The following is a 21,255-nucleotide window of genomic DNA, read 5'->3' on the forward strand; positions in this document are numbered from 1 at the left end:
ATGCCGTCCCGCCCCGGGGCCTCAGCACTCATTCATTCATTCATTCATTCAATCAATAGTATTTATTGAGCGCTTCCTGTGTGCTGAGCACTGTATTAAGCGCTTGGGAAGTACAAGGTGGCAACATATAGAGACGGTCCCTACCCAACAGTGGGCTCTATCGTACTTACTGAGCGATTACTGTGTGCAGAGCACTGTACTAAACGCTTAACTCGAAGGCCTGGGGTTGCAACTCTTAGCCGGGGACCCCGTCCCCTCCAGCCTTGGGACGAACCCCCCCGGGCCCCTGGCAGAGGGGAGGGCCCCCTGCCCCGAGTTCAATCGACATCAACGACGACCTGGGCCGCTCCAACGTCGACCCCCATCCCTTGCCCCGGTCCTCCCGACGGTGCCCCTGTGGCGACAGGACTCGTCGCCGTGGCGATAGCCCGACACCGACCCGACCTGGACGGGGCGGCCCTCCGCCGTCCCGCCTCTCACCTCGGATCGCACGAGGACGTTCGCTCCGCTCCTTCCCGGGCTCCGGGGGCCTTGGGTTTCCCGCCAAACGAGTTCCCCTTTCCCCACCGGAGAGAAAGAGACAAAATGAAAGAAAAGCCAAAAAAAGGAGAAATCAGCCTCAGGGGAACAGGGCCCAAATGGAAGAACGAAAAACACACAAAGAAAGGGGAATCGCACAAGAACCGACTCCAAGGGTGCGGCCGCCAAACTCCAAATGAGTTTAGGGTCGGGGGGTCTTCTTGGTCTCCTTACCCGGACCCCCAAAGTCCCCGCCCCGTTGACACCAGAGCCGGTCCTTCCCTGGCTCACCTGCAAAACGCCGTGTGTGAGGGGGGGCGGGGGTGTGTGGGTGTGTGTGGGTTGTGTGCTGTGCGTCTGGGTGTGGATCTGGGTCTACACCGTGGCAATCCCGGGCCCGGAACCCCTTCAGTTCCCGTCAACCGTGCACACCCTCCCCAGATTCGGGTGCAAACTCCCTGGAAATAGGCAATTCTCACCTTGGAAAATACCGAATGCCCTGGAAAAACAAAAAAAAAAACCTCACTCTTCTTCCTGACTCTGTGCTAGCCCAGAGAGGGGGGAAAAATGCAATATCCTTTCGAAAGGAGAGAACAGGGCTGAAATTCACATGATGGCAGCCCCTCTAAGGCTTTGAGAGAGTCAAATTAAAGACACCATCAAGGCACATCCCAGGGCCATGAAATGGTGAGCCCCGGGTGATTTATTATTGTTAATCCCGTGCAAAAAGAACACGTCCAGGATTCAGGGCGGCTTTTTCCCAAAACTCCTTAGTTATGGACAAATTCATCCAATCGTATTTATCGAGCGCTCACTGTACGAAGCACAAATTCATTCATTCATTCAATCGTATTTATTGAGTGCTTACTGTGCGCTGTAGTAAGCGCTTGGGAAGTACAAGTTAGCAACATATAGAGATGGTCCCTACTCAACAACGGGCTCGCAGTCTAGATGAATGCAAACGTTAAACGAGAAAGAGAACAAGTCGTTAGAATTGGCATCGCAGCTTTTCTAGCCAGAGAAGCGCATCCCATCAGTTTGAAGTGAATTCCAAGGATGAAGAAGAAGCTATCTGATTCAAAAATTACCAGCTGGCAAGTTTTATGAAAGGCTGGAATATATTGGAGCGTTCGGATGCAGGTAGCATCCGTATCAGATTTATAAACTGTACTTTGTGGTGCTTTCCAAAATAAAAAAAAAAACATCACATTCACCCCCCACTTTCCAATGAACAGTACATACTGAATCTTATACTGATGTCCATTGACGAGAAATGGTCTAGGAGGTAAAGAGAAGTACAAAGTTAAAGTGCAAGCACTGATCATTGCAGTGACATCGGGGGGTCTCACCTTCCTGCAAAACAGACAGTATGGTCACGATTCGGCTGGGCAAAATTGAAAGGCGAGAATTAAGAAGTTATTTCAAGCACACTTGCCTGTTTATTGATATTGTAACTAGAGTTACGAGCAGCTCCATTATACTTTATCCAAGAAAGAGTTCCTTTAGTCTCCCTTTCAGGCTGTAAGAAACAATATTTTAAAATAAATCAAACGAATACTTAATAAGTGCTACACACCAAAGTAGTGAGTCACACTGGGATTTTTCCTTCGGACAAAGCTTTCATTTCAATTCATATTTCTATTAATTTCATATACTGGGATTTACCCCAACAAAGAATATCAACTTTGCCTCTTACAAGCAGAGTGGGTTTATATTTTTACCTATATGTAAGACTAAAGAACAGATTGTGTGTAACCTTCGCTGATAAAAGATGTCACACTTAAATGCACCTTAAAACAGAAAATTATTACCTGTGAAAGGTTTACGGAGAGTTTTCTTTCAAATTATTAATCACTTCACGTTTAATACGTAACTAACCTTTGCTTCCTCCATCTGCATGATATTGGCTTGACAGTCAGAAATACTATCATTGATGTAATCGATGTTCGCAGTTGTTGATTCCGTCTCCTCATTAATGCTATGTACATTTTTATCCCCACCTCCATTCTCTTTGGTGGCCTGCTCCCTTCTTTTCGAAAGTTTCTGTCTTCTTTCTGGGAGTTCTTCACGTTGCTATTTCCCACCCACCCCCAAAAAATGGTAAATAAAATTACAAAAGGAAAACGGCAATGCAAAGACGATATATGTTGATTTTTCTGAGGGATTCTGCCAAACAAGATTCCAATGATTCCTCAAGCTAGGTTTTGAAATTGGAACAAAAGGGCTGGAATTATCCAAAATATAGATTTATTCTTTTTTCTGGCAATAGTGTACTAAATCAGTGCATTCTTCGGTATTTTTAGAGCAAGGACAACAGTGAAATCTCTGATAAGCCATACCTTTAGCAGCCTGTTCATATCAGTCTCCATACCGGAAGTTGTCATTCTCTGTGACCCTACGTTCAAGTCGTTGCCACTTCATCTGGGCAGTTTTTGACGTGAGCGCTCGACGGGTCATTCCCCTTTTCAGGTATTTCTTCCTGTGAACATTTCTATGACATTTTTATCTGAAATTCTTTTAGAATGGATCACCCACGCAGCAAACCTTTCAAATTGAGTGTCTCATTTGAGAACAACCCTCGCATGAAAATGCTCTCACACCACCTAGGAAACCTCTTACCTGGTTCCACTGGCTGCAGTTGCTGGCAGTGCTTGCACTCCTGCAACAGGAATTCTCATTTTCTGTTAGGATCCAGCCTTAGTTGAATCAGGGTCTCCGGCAGCTACAGTGGAACTCGGGTCTTGAGCAGGAGAACCAGGGGCACTCGGTTTTCGACTAACCTTCCCCGCTACTCTATCAGACATGGGTCTTACTTGCGGCCGAAGAGCTGTTCCCTGAAACAGTGAGGAAAATGCATCATTCGTCTCCTCTTTGAAGTCATTCCATTTCTCTCCAAAGTCACAAAGATTTCCCGGAAGTAACTGGAGGTTCTGTTCCCCTACCTCTTCGGTTTTACGTCGAAGAAACCACTTCTTGATTTAGTTTCTGAGCTTCCAAAAGCCTGAATTGATGCTATAAATATTATCAAATAAATCAGGAGTGAAAACAAAGGAAAATCTAGTGTTTACTTTTTATGCTTTTCCCTTAGACTGTAAGCTCATTGAGGGTAGAGCTTTTACCAACTCTGTTGCACTATTCTCTCTCAAGCACATAATACACTGCAGACAATACACACTAAATAAATACCACGGATTCGTTGATTGCCCGTGTGTATCTTCTTTCTCTGTCACCTCCCCACCCCAACTACGCATATCTTGTTTATCCATTCAAGTGTCTCTAGGATAGAGGTCCCTTAGATTGTACACTCTTTTACAGCCGGGTATGTGTATCTGTGTTTCTGCGGCTGGTACTTCCCTAAGTGCTTAGTACAGTGTTTTGTACTCAGTTGATTGTATTTGTATTTATCGTATTTATTGAGCGCTTACTGTGTGCAGAGCACTGTACTAAGTGCTTGGGAAGTACAAGTTGGCAACATAGAGAGACGACCCCTCCCCAACAGTGGGCTCACAGTCTAGAAGGGGGAGACAGAGAACAAAACAAAACGTCTTAACAAAATAAAATAATTAGAATAAATATGTACAAATAAAATAAATGAAATAAATAAATAGAGTAATAAAATAGAGTAATAAAATAGAGTCATAAAATAAATAAATAGCTTACTGTGTGCAGAGCACTGTACTAAGCGCTTGGAAGGTACAATTAGGCCACAGATAGAGACAATTCCTACCCAACAATGAGCTCACAGTCTAGAAGCCGGGGAGACAGACAACAAAACAAATAGACAGGCATCAATAGCATCGATATAAATAGAATTACAGATATATACACATCATTAATAAAATAAATAGAATAATAAATTGTGGAAGATGAAAGAACATTGTAAAACCTGTCGTGTTAATTCAATCAGTAGTATTTATTGAGTGCTTACTCTGGGCAGAGCACAGTACTGAGCACTTGGGGGAATATAATAAAGAGAGTAGACACTATCTTTGCCCTCGAGAAGGGTAGAGTGGTGCGGCCTACTGGAAAGGGCACGGGCTTGGAATTCAGTTCTAATCCCGGCTCCACCACTTGTCTGTTGTGGGATCTTGGGTAAGTCACTTCACTTCTCTGGGCCACAGTGACCTCGTCTGTAAAAGGGGGACTAATACTGTGAGCCCTATATGCAAAAGCCCTATTGTGCCTGACCATTTAGATTGTTTAATAATAATGATAATTGTGGTTATTTAATTTAATAATTTAATTTAAGAATTATGAGAAGCAGCGTGGCTTAGTGGAAAGTGCCCTGGCTTGAGAGTCAGAGGACATGGGTTCCAATCCCAGCTCCGCCTCTTGATTGTTTGTGTGACCTTGGGCAAGCCACTTCACTTCTCTGTGCCTCAGTTCCCTTATCTGCAAAATGGGGATGAAGACTATGAGCCCCATGTGGACAAACAGATCACTATGTATCTACCCAAGCGCTTAGAACAGTGTTTGGAACATAGTAAACGCTAAACAAATACTATTATTATTATAAGTTAAGCATCTGTCATATAGTATGCACTTAACAATTAGCCCAATTATTATTTACAAGTTGATGCTTGTAAATACCATCATTTGATTCACTACATCTTTTAATGTGCACGTTCAATTAATATCTATGGGCTCTAGATAGAGAGGGAGATGGAGAAAGCAAAAATATGCACCTCTACCCAATCACTTGTATATACAGGTACATTATCATTCATTTTGATTTACTCTTTAATTTACTTTATATATATATATATATATGTATATATATATATGTATGCATATATATATGTATGCATATATATGTATGTATATATATATATAGATAGATAGATACATAAATATGTATTTACCTCTATATTTGAAAACCTGCCCATCTGTTTCATTGGGTTCCTGTTTTATTTTGGCTCTTTTGCAAAATACTTTGCAAAATATACTTTTTTGTAAAAACTTTGTCTTCGCTCCACAATAGTCTACAACCTCCTTGTTACTGCTGTGCTCTCCCAATAATACATACAGAAGCTTTCTTTTTTTAAGATTATTTAATGGGGTGTAAGAATTCTTAAAGTGTTCTTAGGTAAAATAATCTGACTATGCTTTATTACCTGGTTGCTCCTGAACTGAATTTTTTTTTCCTTCATTGGGAATTGTTAACCAAAGAGTGGTAATCAAGGAGGGGAAATCATGAAGCAACACTTTTATTTAACATGTAAAGTAAGACCCATGTGGAGTCAAATTTAGAAGGTGTTTTTTTTTGTTTTGTTTTGTTTTTGTTTTTACCAAGCATAACGTCCTCTGGTCCCAGAGGAGCAAACTGGAATGAAGCCTACATCAGTAGGCTTGCTAATAAGAACTATGATACAATTATACAATTTGCTTCACTATCACTATTTATTTTCATTTCATCAGTGGGATTTGGAATCGTCTACAGAAATGCATATTTGTAAATGGTAGCCGCAGAAAATAACATATTTTATTGGGCGCGGATTTCAAAATTTTAATAATGTTATTCATTCATTCAATCGTATTTCATTCATTCATTCAATCGTTTTTATTGAGCGCTTACAGTGTGCCGTGCTTTGGAGAGTACAATATAACGAACAGACACACTCCCTGCCCACAACGAGCTCACGGTCTACAAGGGGAGACAGACACTTAAAGAAACAAAGAAATTACAGATATATAAAGATATGCAACAGATATGTTTAAGAGAAGCAGCCTGGCTCAGTGGAAAGAGCACGGGCTTGGGAGTCAGAGGTCATAGGTTCTAATCCCAGCTCTGCCAATTGTCAGCTGTGTGACTTTGGGCAGGTCACTTAACTTCTCTGTGCCGCAGTTACCTCTTCTGTAAATGGGGATTAAGACTGTGAGCCCCCTTTGGGACAATCTGACCACCTTGTAACGTCCCCGGCGCATAGAACAGTGCTCTGCACATAGTAAGCGCTTAATAAATGCCATCATTATTATTATTACGAACATATGTGCTGAGGGGATGGGAGGGAGGATAATTCTATTTATTCATATTGATGCCTGTTTACTTGTTTCGATGTCTGTCTCCCCCCCGCCCCACCGACTGTAAGCCCGTTGTGGGCAGCGATTGTCTCTATTGCTGAACTGTATTTTCCAAGTGCTTAGTACAGGGGTCTGCAGGCAGTAAGCGCTCAATAAATGTGACTGGTTGAATGAACGAATGAATGAATGACGGAGGATGCAAGAAAGTAGCAAGTCAGTGATGCAGAAGGGAGTGGGAGAAGAGGAGAGGAGGGCTTAATCAGGGAAGTTTTCTTGGAGGAGGTGTTATGTGATTATCTCCCTTACTGGGAGATGTTAAAGAATTTGCTTGTTCTTGCAAACATTCTTTAGTATTGGCAGAGGCATAATAGCAGGCACCAATAGTCTTAGCCAGGATGGCATGCCTTGTGGGTTTTTTAAAAAAATTATTATTCTTTGTCAATTGATAGAAGACCTTCTTGAGGTAGGTTTTGGAACCTATTATATAGCAAGAAGCTTCAAGATCATTCTAACGTGTGGCTGAGGCCTTGAGGAGTGTCCGAACACTTTCTCATATTGTTCTTCTTATATCTCCTGGTCTTTTAAATAATAGTAATAGTATTATAATTATTAAATTATTATTAGCATTACATGAAAACACTGGGGTAAACTACAAGAGAATCATACCGGAACAGTTCCTGTCCCACACCGGGTTCACAGTACAAGAGAAAGAGAGAACAGGGTTGTTGTTTTTTTAATCACCATTTTACGTTCATTCAATTCATTCAATCGTATTTATTGAGCGCTTACTGTGTGCAGAGCACTGTACTAAGTGCTTGGGAAGTCCAAGTTGGTAAAATATAGAGACGGTCCCTACCCAACAACGGGCTCACGGTCTAGAAGTTTACAGATAAGGAAACCAAGGCGCAGGGAAGTTAAGTGGACTTCCCAAATAATAATAATAATAATAATGATAATAATAATGGCATTCATTACTCACATGGGGCTCCAGACTCCCAGACTCATGCTCTCCCCAATAATCCACGATGCTGCCTTCTAGGTGGGAAGGTTCTCTATTGTAAATCCACCACTACCTCTGTTGGCAGTTCCAGACAGCTTCTTCCTATTACGATTCCCAGTTTTCAGTGGCACGTGGCAACTGTGGCTGTGACAACTTGAAACCCACATAGGGAAAGTAGATCCTGACAAGTCCCAGAGGAGTCGGCGAGAGGCCCGTCTGGGTAGCAGGCTGAACTAAAGCCACGATTTCAAAACCAATGAGCAGCGTGGCTCAGTCACGGGCTCTGGAGTCAGAGGTCATGGGTTCAAATCCCAGCTCTGCCAATCGTCAGCTGTGTGACTTTGGGCAAATCAATTCCCTTCTCTGTGCCTCAGTGACCTCATCTGGAAAATGGGGATTAAGACTGTGAGCCCCGTGGGACAACCTGATCAGCTGGTAACCTCCCCAGTGCTTAGAACAGTGTTTTGCACACAGTAAGTGTTTACTAAAATGCCATTATATAAAAAAGATCAGTTTCACTGCCTAAAATCAGATTGCAATCAGTGAATCGATCAATGGTATTTACTGAGTGCTGTGTGCAGAGCCCTGTGTTAAGCATTTGGGAGAGTAGAGTACAACAGAGTGGGTAGACACGTTCCCTACCCACGGGGACTTTACAATCTATATTCAACGTGGAAAACAGCATGACCTAGTGGTAAGAGCACGGGCCTTGGAGTCAGAGGACCTGGGTTCTAATCCCGGTTCTCATACTCCTCTGCTGTACGACCTTGGACAAGTCACTTCACTTCTCCATACCTCAGTTCCTACACCTGCAGGAAATGGGGATTCAAAAGACTACGACCCCATGTAAAGACTAGGACCCCACGCTGAGAAGCAGCGTGGCTCAGTGGAAAGAGCCCGGGCTTTAGAGTCAGAGGTCATGGGTTCAAATAATAATAATAATAATAATAATAATAATAATGGCATTTATTAAGCGCTTACTATGTGCAAAGCACTGTTCTAAGCGCTGGGGAGGTTACAAGGTGATCAGGTTGTCCCAAAGGGGGCTCACAGTCTTCATCCTCATTTTACAGATGAGGTAACTGAGGCACAGAGAAGCTAAGTGACTTTCCCAAAGTCACACAGCTGACAATTGGCAGAGGTGGGATTTGAACCCATGACCTCTGATTCCAAAGCCCGGGCTCTTTCCACTGAGCCACGCTGCTTCAAATCCCTGATCCGCCACCTGTCAATTGTGTGACTATGGGCAAGCCACTTAACTTCTCTGTGCTTCAGTCCCCTCATCTGTAAAATGGGGATTAAGACTGTGAGCCCCCCCGTGGGACAACCTCATCCCCTTGTAACCTCCCCGGCGCTTAGAACAGTGCTTTGCACATAGTAAGCGCTTAATAAATGTCATCATTATTATTATGTGGGACAAGGACCGTCTGATCTACCCCTGCACTTAGAGCAGTGTTTGACACACACAGTAAATGTTTAACAGATTCCATTAAAACAAACAAAAACAAAACCAAAAAATGTATGGGGGCATTACCTTTCATTTAATGTAACAATACTATTAATCATAAAAAATATAGATAATTCAGGAAATAATAATTATCCCATAACTTTTCCCAGAAATTCCACAGATAGTAATAATAATATCAGTAATGATGGCATTTATTAAGCGCTTACTATGTGCAAAGCACCGTTCTAAGTGTTTGATTCCACTAACACAGTGATAGCAGTGTCCTAGAGTTAAAAATCCTCCAACTCACGTCTCGTTTCTGTTGGTCTTCTTTAAGCTGCGCGATCTCTCTGTTTCTTCGAGATTCTGTCATCTTGTTCTTCTTTCTTTTGTTTCATTAAGCGTACCTATAGAGGTAAGCAAGACGAGCTCATTTATACTACATTTCCACATTAAGGAACATGGACAGTACAATAGATGGCCTATGATCTACCCTGACTCACGGCTTCTTCGAGCCCTCCCTCAGCCCTACAGCACTCGTTCATATTCATTCATTCGTTCAATCGTATTTATTGAGTGCTTACTGTGTGCAGAGCACTGTACTAAGCGCCTGGGCAGTACAAGTTGGCAAGATATAGAGACGGCCCCTACCCGACAACAGGCTCACAGTCTGGAAATGGGCTCACGGTCTAGAAACGGGCTCACACTCATGTCCATAGCTGTCCGTTATTTATTTATATTAATGTCTATCTCCCCCTCTAAACTGTGAACACGTTCCCTGCCTCTGTTATACAATAATCTCCCAGGAGGTTAGTAGAGTGCTCTTCACACTGTAGGCGCTCAATAAATACGACTGATTGGCCGAGATTGTCTAGGTTTAAGGCCTTCTCCACCACCGACTTGCCTTTCTAGTCTCACCTCTGCCTTCCTGTTTTGGGGAAACTGCCATGACTCTCTAGACCTATTTTCCCCACTCTCCACCCTACAATGTGGAGTAGGAGCCATTGGCAAGTGACTGATTGAAGAGTCCCATCAGGGAGGTGAGAAAGGAGGAGTGCCTGCACACTTTTTATGCTTAATGTACGTTAATGTCCTAAAATTATTCTGAAAATTTTATGAGCGCCTGCACACTTGCTACGCTTAATGTACGTTAATGTGTTAAAATTACTCTGAAAATTTTACGATAGAAAATTGTATTCAATGAACTGAAGTTTTGATTAACTTGGATCGTACATTTCCCAAAAATAGCTGATCTAAAATCTGTTATTCTCTTGTGATTTTAATGTCGAACACAGCAAAATCTATCTTCCAATGTGACACAAAAGGTTTCATCCTAGATGGCTGCAAAATGTCTAACAAGGAACAGTGAATTTTTAACTCTACTGAATGACAGCCAATCTATCTTTAATCATAACATCAGGTCAAAGCATAGCATTTGCAATTAAAAATGGAGAACACTTTGCAATCTCATAGCTTCGCTCTAAATGCCAAGTTTCCCAGACTCCAAATTTAGTGTTTCTTTCAAAGAAAATCTATACCTTTGCCTTTTTCATTTCTGTCGCATCCTGCTGCAATTTCTTCAGCGGTTTTTCATATTGAGTTTGACTTTTCAGCACTCGTGCGTGCTCTTTCTGAGTAGTCTGGAGTCGCTGAAGTTCTTTACTCATGGTCTGCGGCTTCTTATATTCAGATTTAACATTTCTGGCTTTCTCTTCTGAACAAGATTCCACCAGGCCTTAAAGACAAAAGGAAATTTTCTTCTATTAATTTTTGCGTAACTTTAGAATTCACGATGAGCAATCATTCAATGACCTCACAGCTACTTCCGATAGCTTGAGAACATTTTCTATTCCTCTCACGCTTAATTGTCATTTTGACCGTTGCTATGTTAAGATTTCCCAAAGAAAACCCAAGACATGATTTTACGTGGCCTAAATTTAATGGATGAATAGAATATTCTTAATATTGAAAACATCAATGATGGTCAAATCAAGAAGACTGAACTGACCACTCACTGTGTACAGAGAACTCTACTAAGTGCTTGGGATAATACAATACAAATAGAGGTGGTAGATATCTTCCCTGCCCACAAAGACTTAGACATAGTCATAGACATAGACATAGTCTAGAGGGGGAGACAGACATTAAAATAAATTAGCAGATCTGTACATAAGTGCTGTGGGGCTGAGTTTGGGGTGATTATCAAGTATTTAAGGGTTACAGATCCAAGTGTACAGGCAAACATCAAGCATATTAAGGGGTACAGATCCAAGAGCATAAGAAAAGCAGAAGGGAGAGGGTGTAGGGGAAATGAGGGATTAGCTGAGGAAGATCTATTGGAGATGTGACTTTAATAAAGTTTTGAAGTTGGTGAGTTGGGTGGTCTGTCACATCTGAAGGAAAAGGGGAGTTCCAGACCAGAGAGAGGACGTGGGCAAAGGATTCAGCGATGAGAAAGATGAGACTGACGTACATTGAGTAGGTTGGCATTAGAAGAGCAAAGTGTGCAGATTGGTTGTAGTACAAAATTCAGAAAACGTAAGGTAAGAGGGGACAAGTTGATTGAGTTCCCTAAAGCCAACGGTAATGAGTTTCTTTTCGATGTGGAGGCTTGTGGAATTTAAGCGCTTACTATGTGCCAGGCACTGTTCTAAGTGATGGGGTGGATATGAGCAAATTGGGTTGGGCGCAGTCCCTGTCTCACATGGGGCTCACAAACTTAATCCCCATTTTAAAGATGAGATAACAGAGGCACAGAGAAATTAATAGGCTTTCCCAAGGTCACTCGGAGGACAAGAGGAAGAGCCGGGGTTAGAAGGTAGGTTCTTCTGACTTCTGGGTCTGTTCCCTACTCACTAGACCATGTTACCTCAGAGGTGGTGAGGAGCAGGGAGACGTGAACAGAAATTTTTTTTATTAATAGTATCTATAAAAAACACTGTAGGAGTTTACAATTCTGAAATAAACAGCAAATCAACTCATAATCTAGATAGGACACTTGTTCTAATGCACATTTCACGTAGGTCTTACTTGAATTTTTCTTCCCATAAAAAAATGGAAATGGGAAAATAAAATCACACACAAAGGTAATTACATTAATTTCCAGTTCTTGCCTACATTCTGAAGCACTTGATCTCTTCCGAGCCGAGTATTCCGAATTTTACGCTGTAGCATCATTAGTTTCTCTTCGTACTGCTTCTTCGGGGTCTGCAGCCCTCGCTGACTGTTTTCGAGTCCATCGATCAGCTTTGGCTTTATCGCAATTTCACATGTAATGTTGGCTAAGTCTGCCTGGTAATTAGCTATTTCAAAAGAAATGAAAAGAAAAGAAAATCATCAGGCATATGTCAAAAAGGTGTTCCTGAAAGGAAGAGAGGCAAAGAAAAGAACAGAAAAATGATCATTTCTTGTTCACTCAGGATGTAATGTGAGAGTTATTTGGGCACACCACACAGAGCTTGAAGATACTGACTGATCTCAGGGCCTGAGACAGCAGATACCAACCGCATTAAGGATGAAAAGGAACAACATATTGATTAAATGTAATAACGGGCCAAACAAAACATTGTCATCTGTGAAGCTCAGGAAACCGTGCGGGCTTATGTGGGACAGCAGACTTATAATATCCTTCTAGGGAATAGAGACAAGAAGGCCCTGAAGAGCCTGGCGCAGACACTGAAGATGCAGGGTTCGGAAAATCGGAAAATGCTGCAAATCTTCAGCATTCTGTTCCCTTCGACTGTCACAGATATGAATCATCTATTGAAAACCAAGTGGGAAGGAAGAGGGGGTGGCCAGATAAACAGTGAAGAAAACAAGGCCATGTGCATGTAGACTCAGGGCAGCCCTGACAACCACTGACAACTAGAGACAGCAGATATCAGGGGCCAGGGGGAGCAGACTGCCCACTTAGAACATTAATTCATTCATTCATATTTACTGAGCACTACCTGTGTGCAAAGCAGTGTACTAAGTGCTTGGGAGAGTACAATATAACAATAAACAGACACGTTCCCTGCCCACAACAAGAACACGGATTCCGGGGCTGAGTTCCAGCTGGTTCTGGTTTACTTCTGACAGATGACGCTTTTTTAATGATAATTATGATCATGATGGTATTTGTTAAGCTCTTATTATGTGCAAGTCACTGTTCTAAGCGCTGGGGGGGGATACAAGGTTAACAGGTTGTACTGTACTCTCCCAAGCGCTTAGTACAGTGCTCTGCATAAAGTAAGTGCTCAATAAATATAATTGACTGACTGATCTTTTCTTCTCTGGATGAGAATGGTTTCTTGAACTTTCTCCCTCAAGAGCACACAATCTTCACACACCCAGAATAGAAATATCTAAAGTGCCAGATATTTTTAACCATGATACACATTTTTACTCCAGATAGGTAAAGTCTATTAAAACCTTTAATTTCTTGATCATTTAGCATTCTATGGGGTCTTTTTCTGTCGGGCCACAAATACAAAAAGCAATGAGATTAGAATCAGTGCTGGATTAAGGTTTGGAATAACAAAAATGCATTCTTGTGGGGAGAAGCAACGTTCTTAGATTATCCTCCCTCACTTTGATTCAGTTGTACTTCCCAAGCGCTTAGTACACTGCTCTGCACACAGTAAGCGCTCAATAAATACGATTGATTGATTGATTGATTCAATAGCATTTATTGAGCGTTTACTGTGTGCAGAACACTGCACTAAGCGCTTGGGAAGTACAAATTGGCAACATATAGAGACGGTCCCTGCCCAACAGCGGGCTCACAGTCTAGAAGGGGGAGACAGACAACAAAACAAAACATATTAACAAAATAAAATAGAATAAATATGTACAAGTAAAATAAATAAATAAATAGATTAATAAATACGTACGAACACATATACATATATACAGGTGCTGTGGGGAGAGGAAGGAGGTAAGGTGGGGGGGGTCACTTCACTGACCCCAGATACTACAAGGTCCCACTGAGTAATAATAATTATAACTGTGGCACAGATCTCAACAATGTGGTGGGTGGGTGGGTGTGCTGCCAGAGGATGGGGGGAAGAGTAGAGGTAAATCTAAGTGCTTAGAGGGTAAAGATTCAGGGTGGATAGATGAGGGTTTAATCAGGGAAGTTCTCCTCACAAAGATGTGACTTGATAAGGGATTTGAAGATGGGAAGAATGCAGGTCTGTTCGAGACTGTGAGCCCGTTGTTGGGTAGGGACCGTCTCTATATGTTGCCAACTTGGACTTCCCAAGTGCTTAGTACAGTGCTCTGCACACAGTCAGCGCTCAATAAGTAGGATTGAATGAATGAATGAATATGACCGGCCATCCCAGAGAGTGAGGAAAAAGGTTACCACAGAAATCTTTCCAGGAGGGCTCCAAACTACCCCGTCTTGGGTTTAAGAAAGAGTCCCCGGGGGTGCTTAGAAGATAGAGATAGAGAGTGCAGCATGGCCTAGTACATAGAGCCCAAGCCTGGGAGTCTGTAGGTCACGGATTCTAATCCTGTATCCACCACTTGTCTGCTGCGTGACCTTGGGCAACTCACTTCACTTCTCTGTGCCTCATTTACCTCATCTGTAAAATGTGGATTGATACTGTCATCATCATCAATCGTATTTATTGAGCACTTACTATGTGCAGAGCACTGTACTAAGGGCTTGTGAGCCCACATGGGGCAGGGATTGTGTCCAACTCGATTTGCTTGTATCCACCTCAGAGCTTAGTATAGTGCCTGGCTCATAGTAACAAATACCATTATTATTATTATTATTATTACTATTATTATTATCATCATCATCATCATCATCATCATCATCATCATCACCATCAGTGGAAGGGTCCTGGGCTGGAGCAAGATTTCCAGAGCAGCCCTGTCCCCCACAGAGATGTTCCAGGGGGACTGTCCCAAAGAGACATTCTGGGATTGTCCCACAATTCTGAGACAGTGACTGCAGAAATTCCAGAATACTGCGGAAGCAGCATAACTTAGTGGAAAGAGCACGGGCTTGGGTTCTTTAGAGAAGCAGCGTGGAAAGGGCACGGGCTCTGGAGTCAGAGGTCATGGGTTCGAATCCCGGCTCCGACACTTGTACGCTGTGTGACTTTGGGCAAGTCACCTAACTTCTCTGGGCCTCAGTTCCCTCATCTGTAAAATGGTGGTTAAAACTGTGAGCCCCCCCGTGGGACAACCTCATCACCTTGTAACCTCCCCAGCGCTTAGAACAGTGCTTTGCACATAGCAAGCGCTTAATAAATGGTATCATTATTAATAAATGCTATCATTAATCCCACCTCTGCCACTTGTCTGCCATGTGACCTTGGGCTAGCCGTTTCACTTCTCTGCGCTTCAGTTACCTCATCTTTAAAATGGGGACTAAAATTGCTAGCCCCACGTGAGACAACCTGATTATCCTGTATCCATCCCAGCACTTAGAACGGTGCTTGGCACATAGCGCTTAACAGATAGCATAATTATTATTATTATTACTATCCACTTCACCACGGTGTGGGTCCATCTCAGTGGTTGTTACAGTGCAGGACAGGAAGTGATCCCAGGCTGGACCAGAATTCCAGCAGCCGCAGTGGAGCAAGGCCTCCTCCCCAAAGAGATGAATTCATGGTCCATCCCCAGATTAGCTTCAGACACTGGTCGCAGAGAGAGCTTTTGCGGGGGATCAAGGGAGGGGGAGAAGGTGGATGGTGGGGAAAACCCCTTCCGTGCGACCCAAAAACTGATTCAACAATGAGCAACATAAACTATTAACCTTCAGTTTATGTCTGAATTGATGTAAAAAATTCTACCAATTAGAAATCTGAAGTATTGTTATTTTAATAATAATAATAATAATAATAATAATAATAATAACAATAATAATAATGTGGTATTTGTTAAGCGCTGGAACGAGCACGAGCTTTGAAGTCAGAGGTCAAGGGTTCAAATCCCGACTCTGCCACATGTCTGCTGTGTGACCTTGGGCAAGGCACTTAACTTCTCTGAGTCTCAGCTACCTCATCTGTAAAATGGGGATTAAGACTGTGAACCCCACGTGGGACAACTTGATCACTTTGTATTCCCCCTCAGCCCTTAGAACAGTGCCCTGCACATAGTCAGTGCTTAACAAATGCCATTATTATTATTATTATTATTATTATTATTATTATTATTATGTGAAAAGCACTGTTCTAAGCGCTGTGGAGGATACATGGTGATCAGGCTGTCCAATGTGGGGCTCACAATTTTAATCCCCATTTTACAGAGGAGGTAACAGGCCCAGAGAAGTGAAGTGACTTGCCCGAAGTCACACAGCTGACAGCTGGTGGAGCCGGAATTTGAACCCCTGACCTCTGACTCCAAAGCCCGGGCTCTTTCCACTGAGCCACGCTGCTTCTCTAATTTCACTAAGGAACTTGGAAATAGTTAACTTTCATTCATTCATTCATTCAATCGTATTTATTGAGCGCTTACTGTGTACAGAGCACTGTACTAAGCGCGCGTTTACTGTGTGCAGAGCACTGTACTAAGCGCTTGGGAAGTACAAGTCAGCAGCATATAGAGACGGTCCCTACCTATCAACGGGCTCACAGTCTGGAAGGGGGAAACAGACAATAAAACAAATCATGTGGACAGGTGTCAAGATGTCAGAACAAATAGAATTAAAGCTAAACTTTATGATGGGATTTATAAAAAGCTTACTCCTAAAGGAAAACAATTCTGCGATTTATAAAAAGCTTACTCCTCAGGGAAAATAATTCTGAAACTAATGAAATTAACAGTATACGTTCAAACACAAATAACTCTCTCAATGGATCCTTGAAACCAGGCCCTTGGAAATAGATGAGAGAAGAATTTCGCTTTCATGCCTGTTTTCCCCCAGGGGGTCCTTGTTAGTTTGGAATCCTGATTGGGTGCATGAGTGGCCTCTTTACTCTTATCTCCCAGGGTACTTAATGCATTGCCAAGTGCCAACTGAAAGAAATGAAAAATGATATTACCAAAACAATCTTAGGGAAAGAAATCACTCCAATTATACACAACTTATAATTTTAAAAAATTTAAATTTTGAATTCAAAGTCAATTTTACTGGATTTGGTAAATTTGAGATTATAGTTAATCAGTTTTAAGATGAAATCCTGATGCATATTACTGTATAATTTGTCCAATTTAGATTTGATCTGAGGATTCTTGGAATATTGTTGCTTCAATATGGATAACCTCTAGCACCCTTGGATTTCTGGTGTGTCATTTGGTGCCCTCAAATAATTGGATGTTTTTCTTGATTTAATAAAACAATGAATAAGTGCTAAGCCTCTGACATTGCAAAAGTATTCGCCCACGGAAAAAACCCAAAACACGGACTCTAACACAAAACATATGCTAAATTTACTTTGGTGAGTTATTTCTTTATAAATAACAAACAACATCTAGAGATTAAATGCATCTCAGCTCCATTAAACGCCAGAATAACATGAACTCTAACAAGAAATACCACTAGATAGCATGGTTTGTAAATAATTTTCAAAAGCAATTTAGCAAGTTCTAATGTCAGCTGTGTGACTTTGGGCACGTCACTTAACTTCTCTGGGCCTCAGTTCCCTACCTTGATCGACACATTAGTTACTACAAATACATTTCTATTAGTCCTATTTCATAGCACTGTATCCTTAATTATTTGGTTTACTTCTCAAATTATCTTACATTTATCCACTTTTGGAGAAGCAGCGTGGCTCAGTGGAAAGAGCCCGGGCTTGGGAGTCAGAGGTCATGGGTTCAAATCCCGGATCCACCAATTGTCAGCTGTGTGACTTTGGGCAAGTCACTTAACTCCTCTGGGCCTCGGTTACCTCATCTGTAAAATGGGGATGAAGACTGTCAGCCCCACATGGGACAAACTGATCACCTTGTAACCTCCCCAGCGCTGAGAACAGTGCTTTGCACATAGTAAGTGCTTAATAAATGCCATTATATTTATATATTTATATTTATTTTACCTCATTTGTAAAATGGAGATTAAGAGGGTAAGCCCCCTGTGGGACTACCATATCACCTTGTAACCTCCCCAGTGCTTAGAACAGTACTTTGCACATAGTACGTGCTTAATAAATGCCATTATTATTATTATTTTTAAGTGAAAGACTAGAAAAATCAAATATGAATATGTCAAATAGCTATTATGTGCTAACATTTTGATATGTACTAGAATTTTAAAATAGTTTCTATATTTACTTGGCCATTAGTAAAAGCAAATAGTTTAAGCTTATTAAATATATAACTAAGATGAAAGATAGATAGGTTATGTTTTATCAAATCCAAAAAGCCCAATTATAGTTCAGAGCAATCCAGGAATTGGTTTCACAGAGAAGTATAATCAGAGCAAAATCAATGCATTTCTAATTCACTGCCTATGAAGTTAGTCACCGCAGCCACATGAATCTGCACATTTCTTTCCCTCTTTAAACATCTTCTGCAGACGAGATGGAGTGAAAAGAAAAGCTTGCACGTACTGATAGCCTAGTAAAACAATTTTTGATCTTACAAGCCCACAGTTGATAGAAATTCCTTCTTTGTTTCTCTCTCCAGTAGCTCCTGTTCATTTTAATCTCTCTGATCCTGGCAGTCCAACAAAGTGGAATTTGGAAGTGAGGGTTTCAAATTCATTCATCGGAGGTGATTGAGATATGATCTTGTTATCAGTCACATTTTCCTACAATCGAGAAAATAAAAATCCAAAAGACTTCATGAAAACATCATTTCTTCTATCCACCTGCCCTTCTGGGTTACCTGTGCACTTGGATATCTGTTCTTCCTCCTACTTGCGGGGCTTGACGATCTTGCATCTACCCCAGCGTTTAATACAATACTTGTCACAATGCTGCTGTTAATAGTAATAATAATAATGGCATTTAAGCACTTACTACATGCCAGGCACCATTCTAAGCATTGGAGTAGATGCAAGCAAATAGGGATGGACACCAAGACTGTCGCACATGGGGCTCATAGTCTAAATTCCCATTTTACAGTTGAGCTACTGAGACATAGAAGTTAAGTGACTTGCCCAGGGTCACAGAGCAGGAAAGTGGCAGAGCCAGGATTAGAATCCAGGTCCTCCAGTCGCCCAGGCCTGTGCTCTATCCATTAGGTGACACTGCTTCTCAAAGTGCTTAACGATTACCACAGTTATTATCATTGTCATCCTTATTATAATTGCTATTATTATTATTATCATTATTAAAACCTCACCCCTTCTGGAGTGGAGGCTGGGTAGAAGGTTGGAGTCCCTGGACAGGAATCACCATACTATTGGCCCTTCAGGAGGCTCAAAGGCCATCCACTGCCCAGATTGACCTCCCCACTTCTGCCAGGATCCCAGGGTGTGAAATCCCCTCACCCTCACAGGACCAGAGTATACATGTGCAACCACGGTCTCTTTCCTGGAGGAATCCGATAACCTGGACCTCCCACCGGAAAGTGGATAAATGTGGCCACATTTGTAGTATTTTATATTAACTTGTTTCCACTGTTTCAAGAATAACCTTCCACGGTATTCTTATATATGCTGCCATCCCAAGAAAAATTTCTTGCATCAGCCTTTCTTGCCCCTCCTCCGAATATTTCTATTCAATTTGAAGCTCTCTCCTTTCTCAAAGATGAGGTGGAGTCCTTTCAGGAGGAGAGAACCTCTATCAGTAACTATCTCAAATCAGACATGGACTGTCTCCTACCAGATGGAGAAATCCTCAATGTGCTCCTGAGACACCTTCACCCCCACCCCCAATTAAATGGGGCAAATTATCATCTGGATGGAGATAATATCTGGTTACAAGGAGACCCTTTCAGTGTGGAGAGAGGGGACATAATCTAATCAGAACATTTTGTCTTGTCTGTCATCCCCTTCTAGACCGTGAGCCCGTTATTTGGTAGGGACCGTCTCTATATGTTGCCAACTTGTACTTCCCAAGCGCTTACTACAGTGCTCTGTACACAGTAAGCGTTCAATAAATACGATTGAATGAATGAATGAATGAACATCACCTGCCTGGACAGAGCACGCTAATCTTATCGTGATCAGAACCAGATTGTCCAGGGTGTGACGGTGAGTTTTTGACAATGCAGTTCATCGACGGAGAAACATAATATCCTTGAAATTGAGAATTCCTGTTTATCGAAGACTAGGCATAGGTTGCTTCACAATCTGTCATTGTGTGGCTAAAGTATACTAGTTTCAACAACAGTGAATATTCATTCATTCATTCAATCGTATTTATTGAGTGCTTACCGTGTGCAGAGCACTCACTGTACTAAGTGCTTGGGAAGTACAAGTCGGCAGCATATAGAGACGGTCCCGACCCAACAACGGGCTCACAGTCTAGAAAGGGGAGGCAGACAACAAAACGAAACATTCTTAATTTGATAAATATGAATTTCCTATGTTCTAGTCACCATTCCAAAATTCAATATAAAGGAGGTATTCTGGTGTCAAGTAAATTCTAAATAAGTTTCTTTTTCTGAAAAATGTATACTATACAAATGTATTTTATCATCCACAATATTTTTAAAAAGTCAGACTGCTCTTTCAGTCAGAACACAAATGTTAAAATTAAACCAACTTTGAAAACCGCTACCTGATTGTGTTCAATATTAACGTTGGTATAGATGTAGAATATATATATATATATATATATATATATATATATATAATAGTAATAATAATGCACTGAAAAAAAGAAACCTCTACATAAAAATAGTTTAAAAGTCTAAAGGGAAAAAAATCACCACTTTTAAGATGCTGGAATTTGAATAATTGAGCTAAATTGTCTTTACTAATTCCATAAGTAAAACAGGTTAGTCAAGATGTGTTCAGATGAAAACAAGTGAAAATTATTTAATATTACCTCTAAGAACTGGGAATTCACTTTGAGATCTGGAGGCGGGAGCCCATTCTTAATAACGGCTTGTTTCTGGATACACTTAGAAAGATGTTTAAAAGCCCATGAGATAATACCCTGCTCTTCTTCAGTGATATGGGCATCAAATCCTGTCCCCATGGTGCAGATTTTGCCAGTACCTGTCTAAATAACAAATAGAGAGATGAACTGCTCGTCTTATTTTTTTTAAAAAAGCAACCACCATGGACATGGTAAAGAAAAAAACGCGTGGCTATGAAAAGCCATTACTGTTAAAAGCTCATTCTCTCTCATGGATCAGTGGAAAGAGACCGGGCTTTGGAGTCAGAGGTCACGGGTACAAATCCTGGTTCCGCCACTTGTCAGCTGTG

General features: G+C 41.6%; 1 pseudogene; it reads right to left on the reverse strand.

Annotated features, from left to right (window-relative positions):
* Positions 1-721: 721 nt before the first annotated feature.
* On the reverse strand, positions 722-21,025 carry LOC119921708 (annotated as a pseudogene).
* Positions 21,026-21,255: the final 230 nt, after the last annotated feature.

Source organism: Tachyglossus aculeatus (genome assembly GCF_015852505.1).
Source record: "Tachyglossus aculeatus isolate mTacAcu1 chromosome 12 unlocalized genomic scaffold, mTacAcu1.pri SUPER_6_unloc_4, whole genome shotgun sequence".
Taxonomy (NCBI): Eukaryota; Metazoa; Chordata; class Mammalia; order Monotremata; family Tachyglossidae; genus Tachyglossus; species Tachyglossus aculeatus.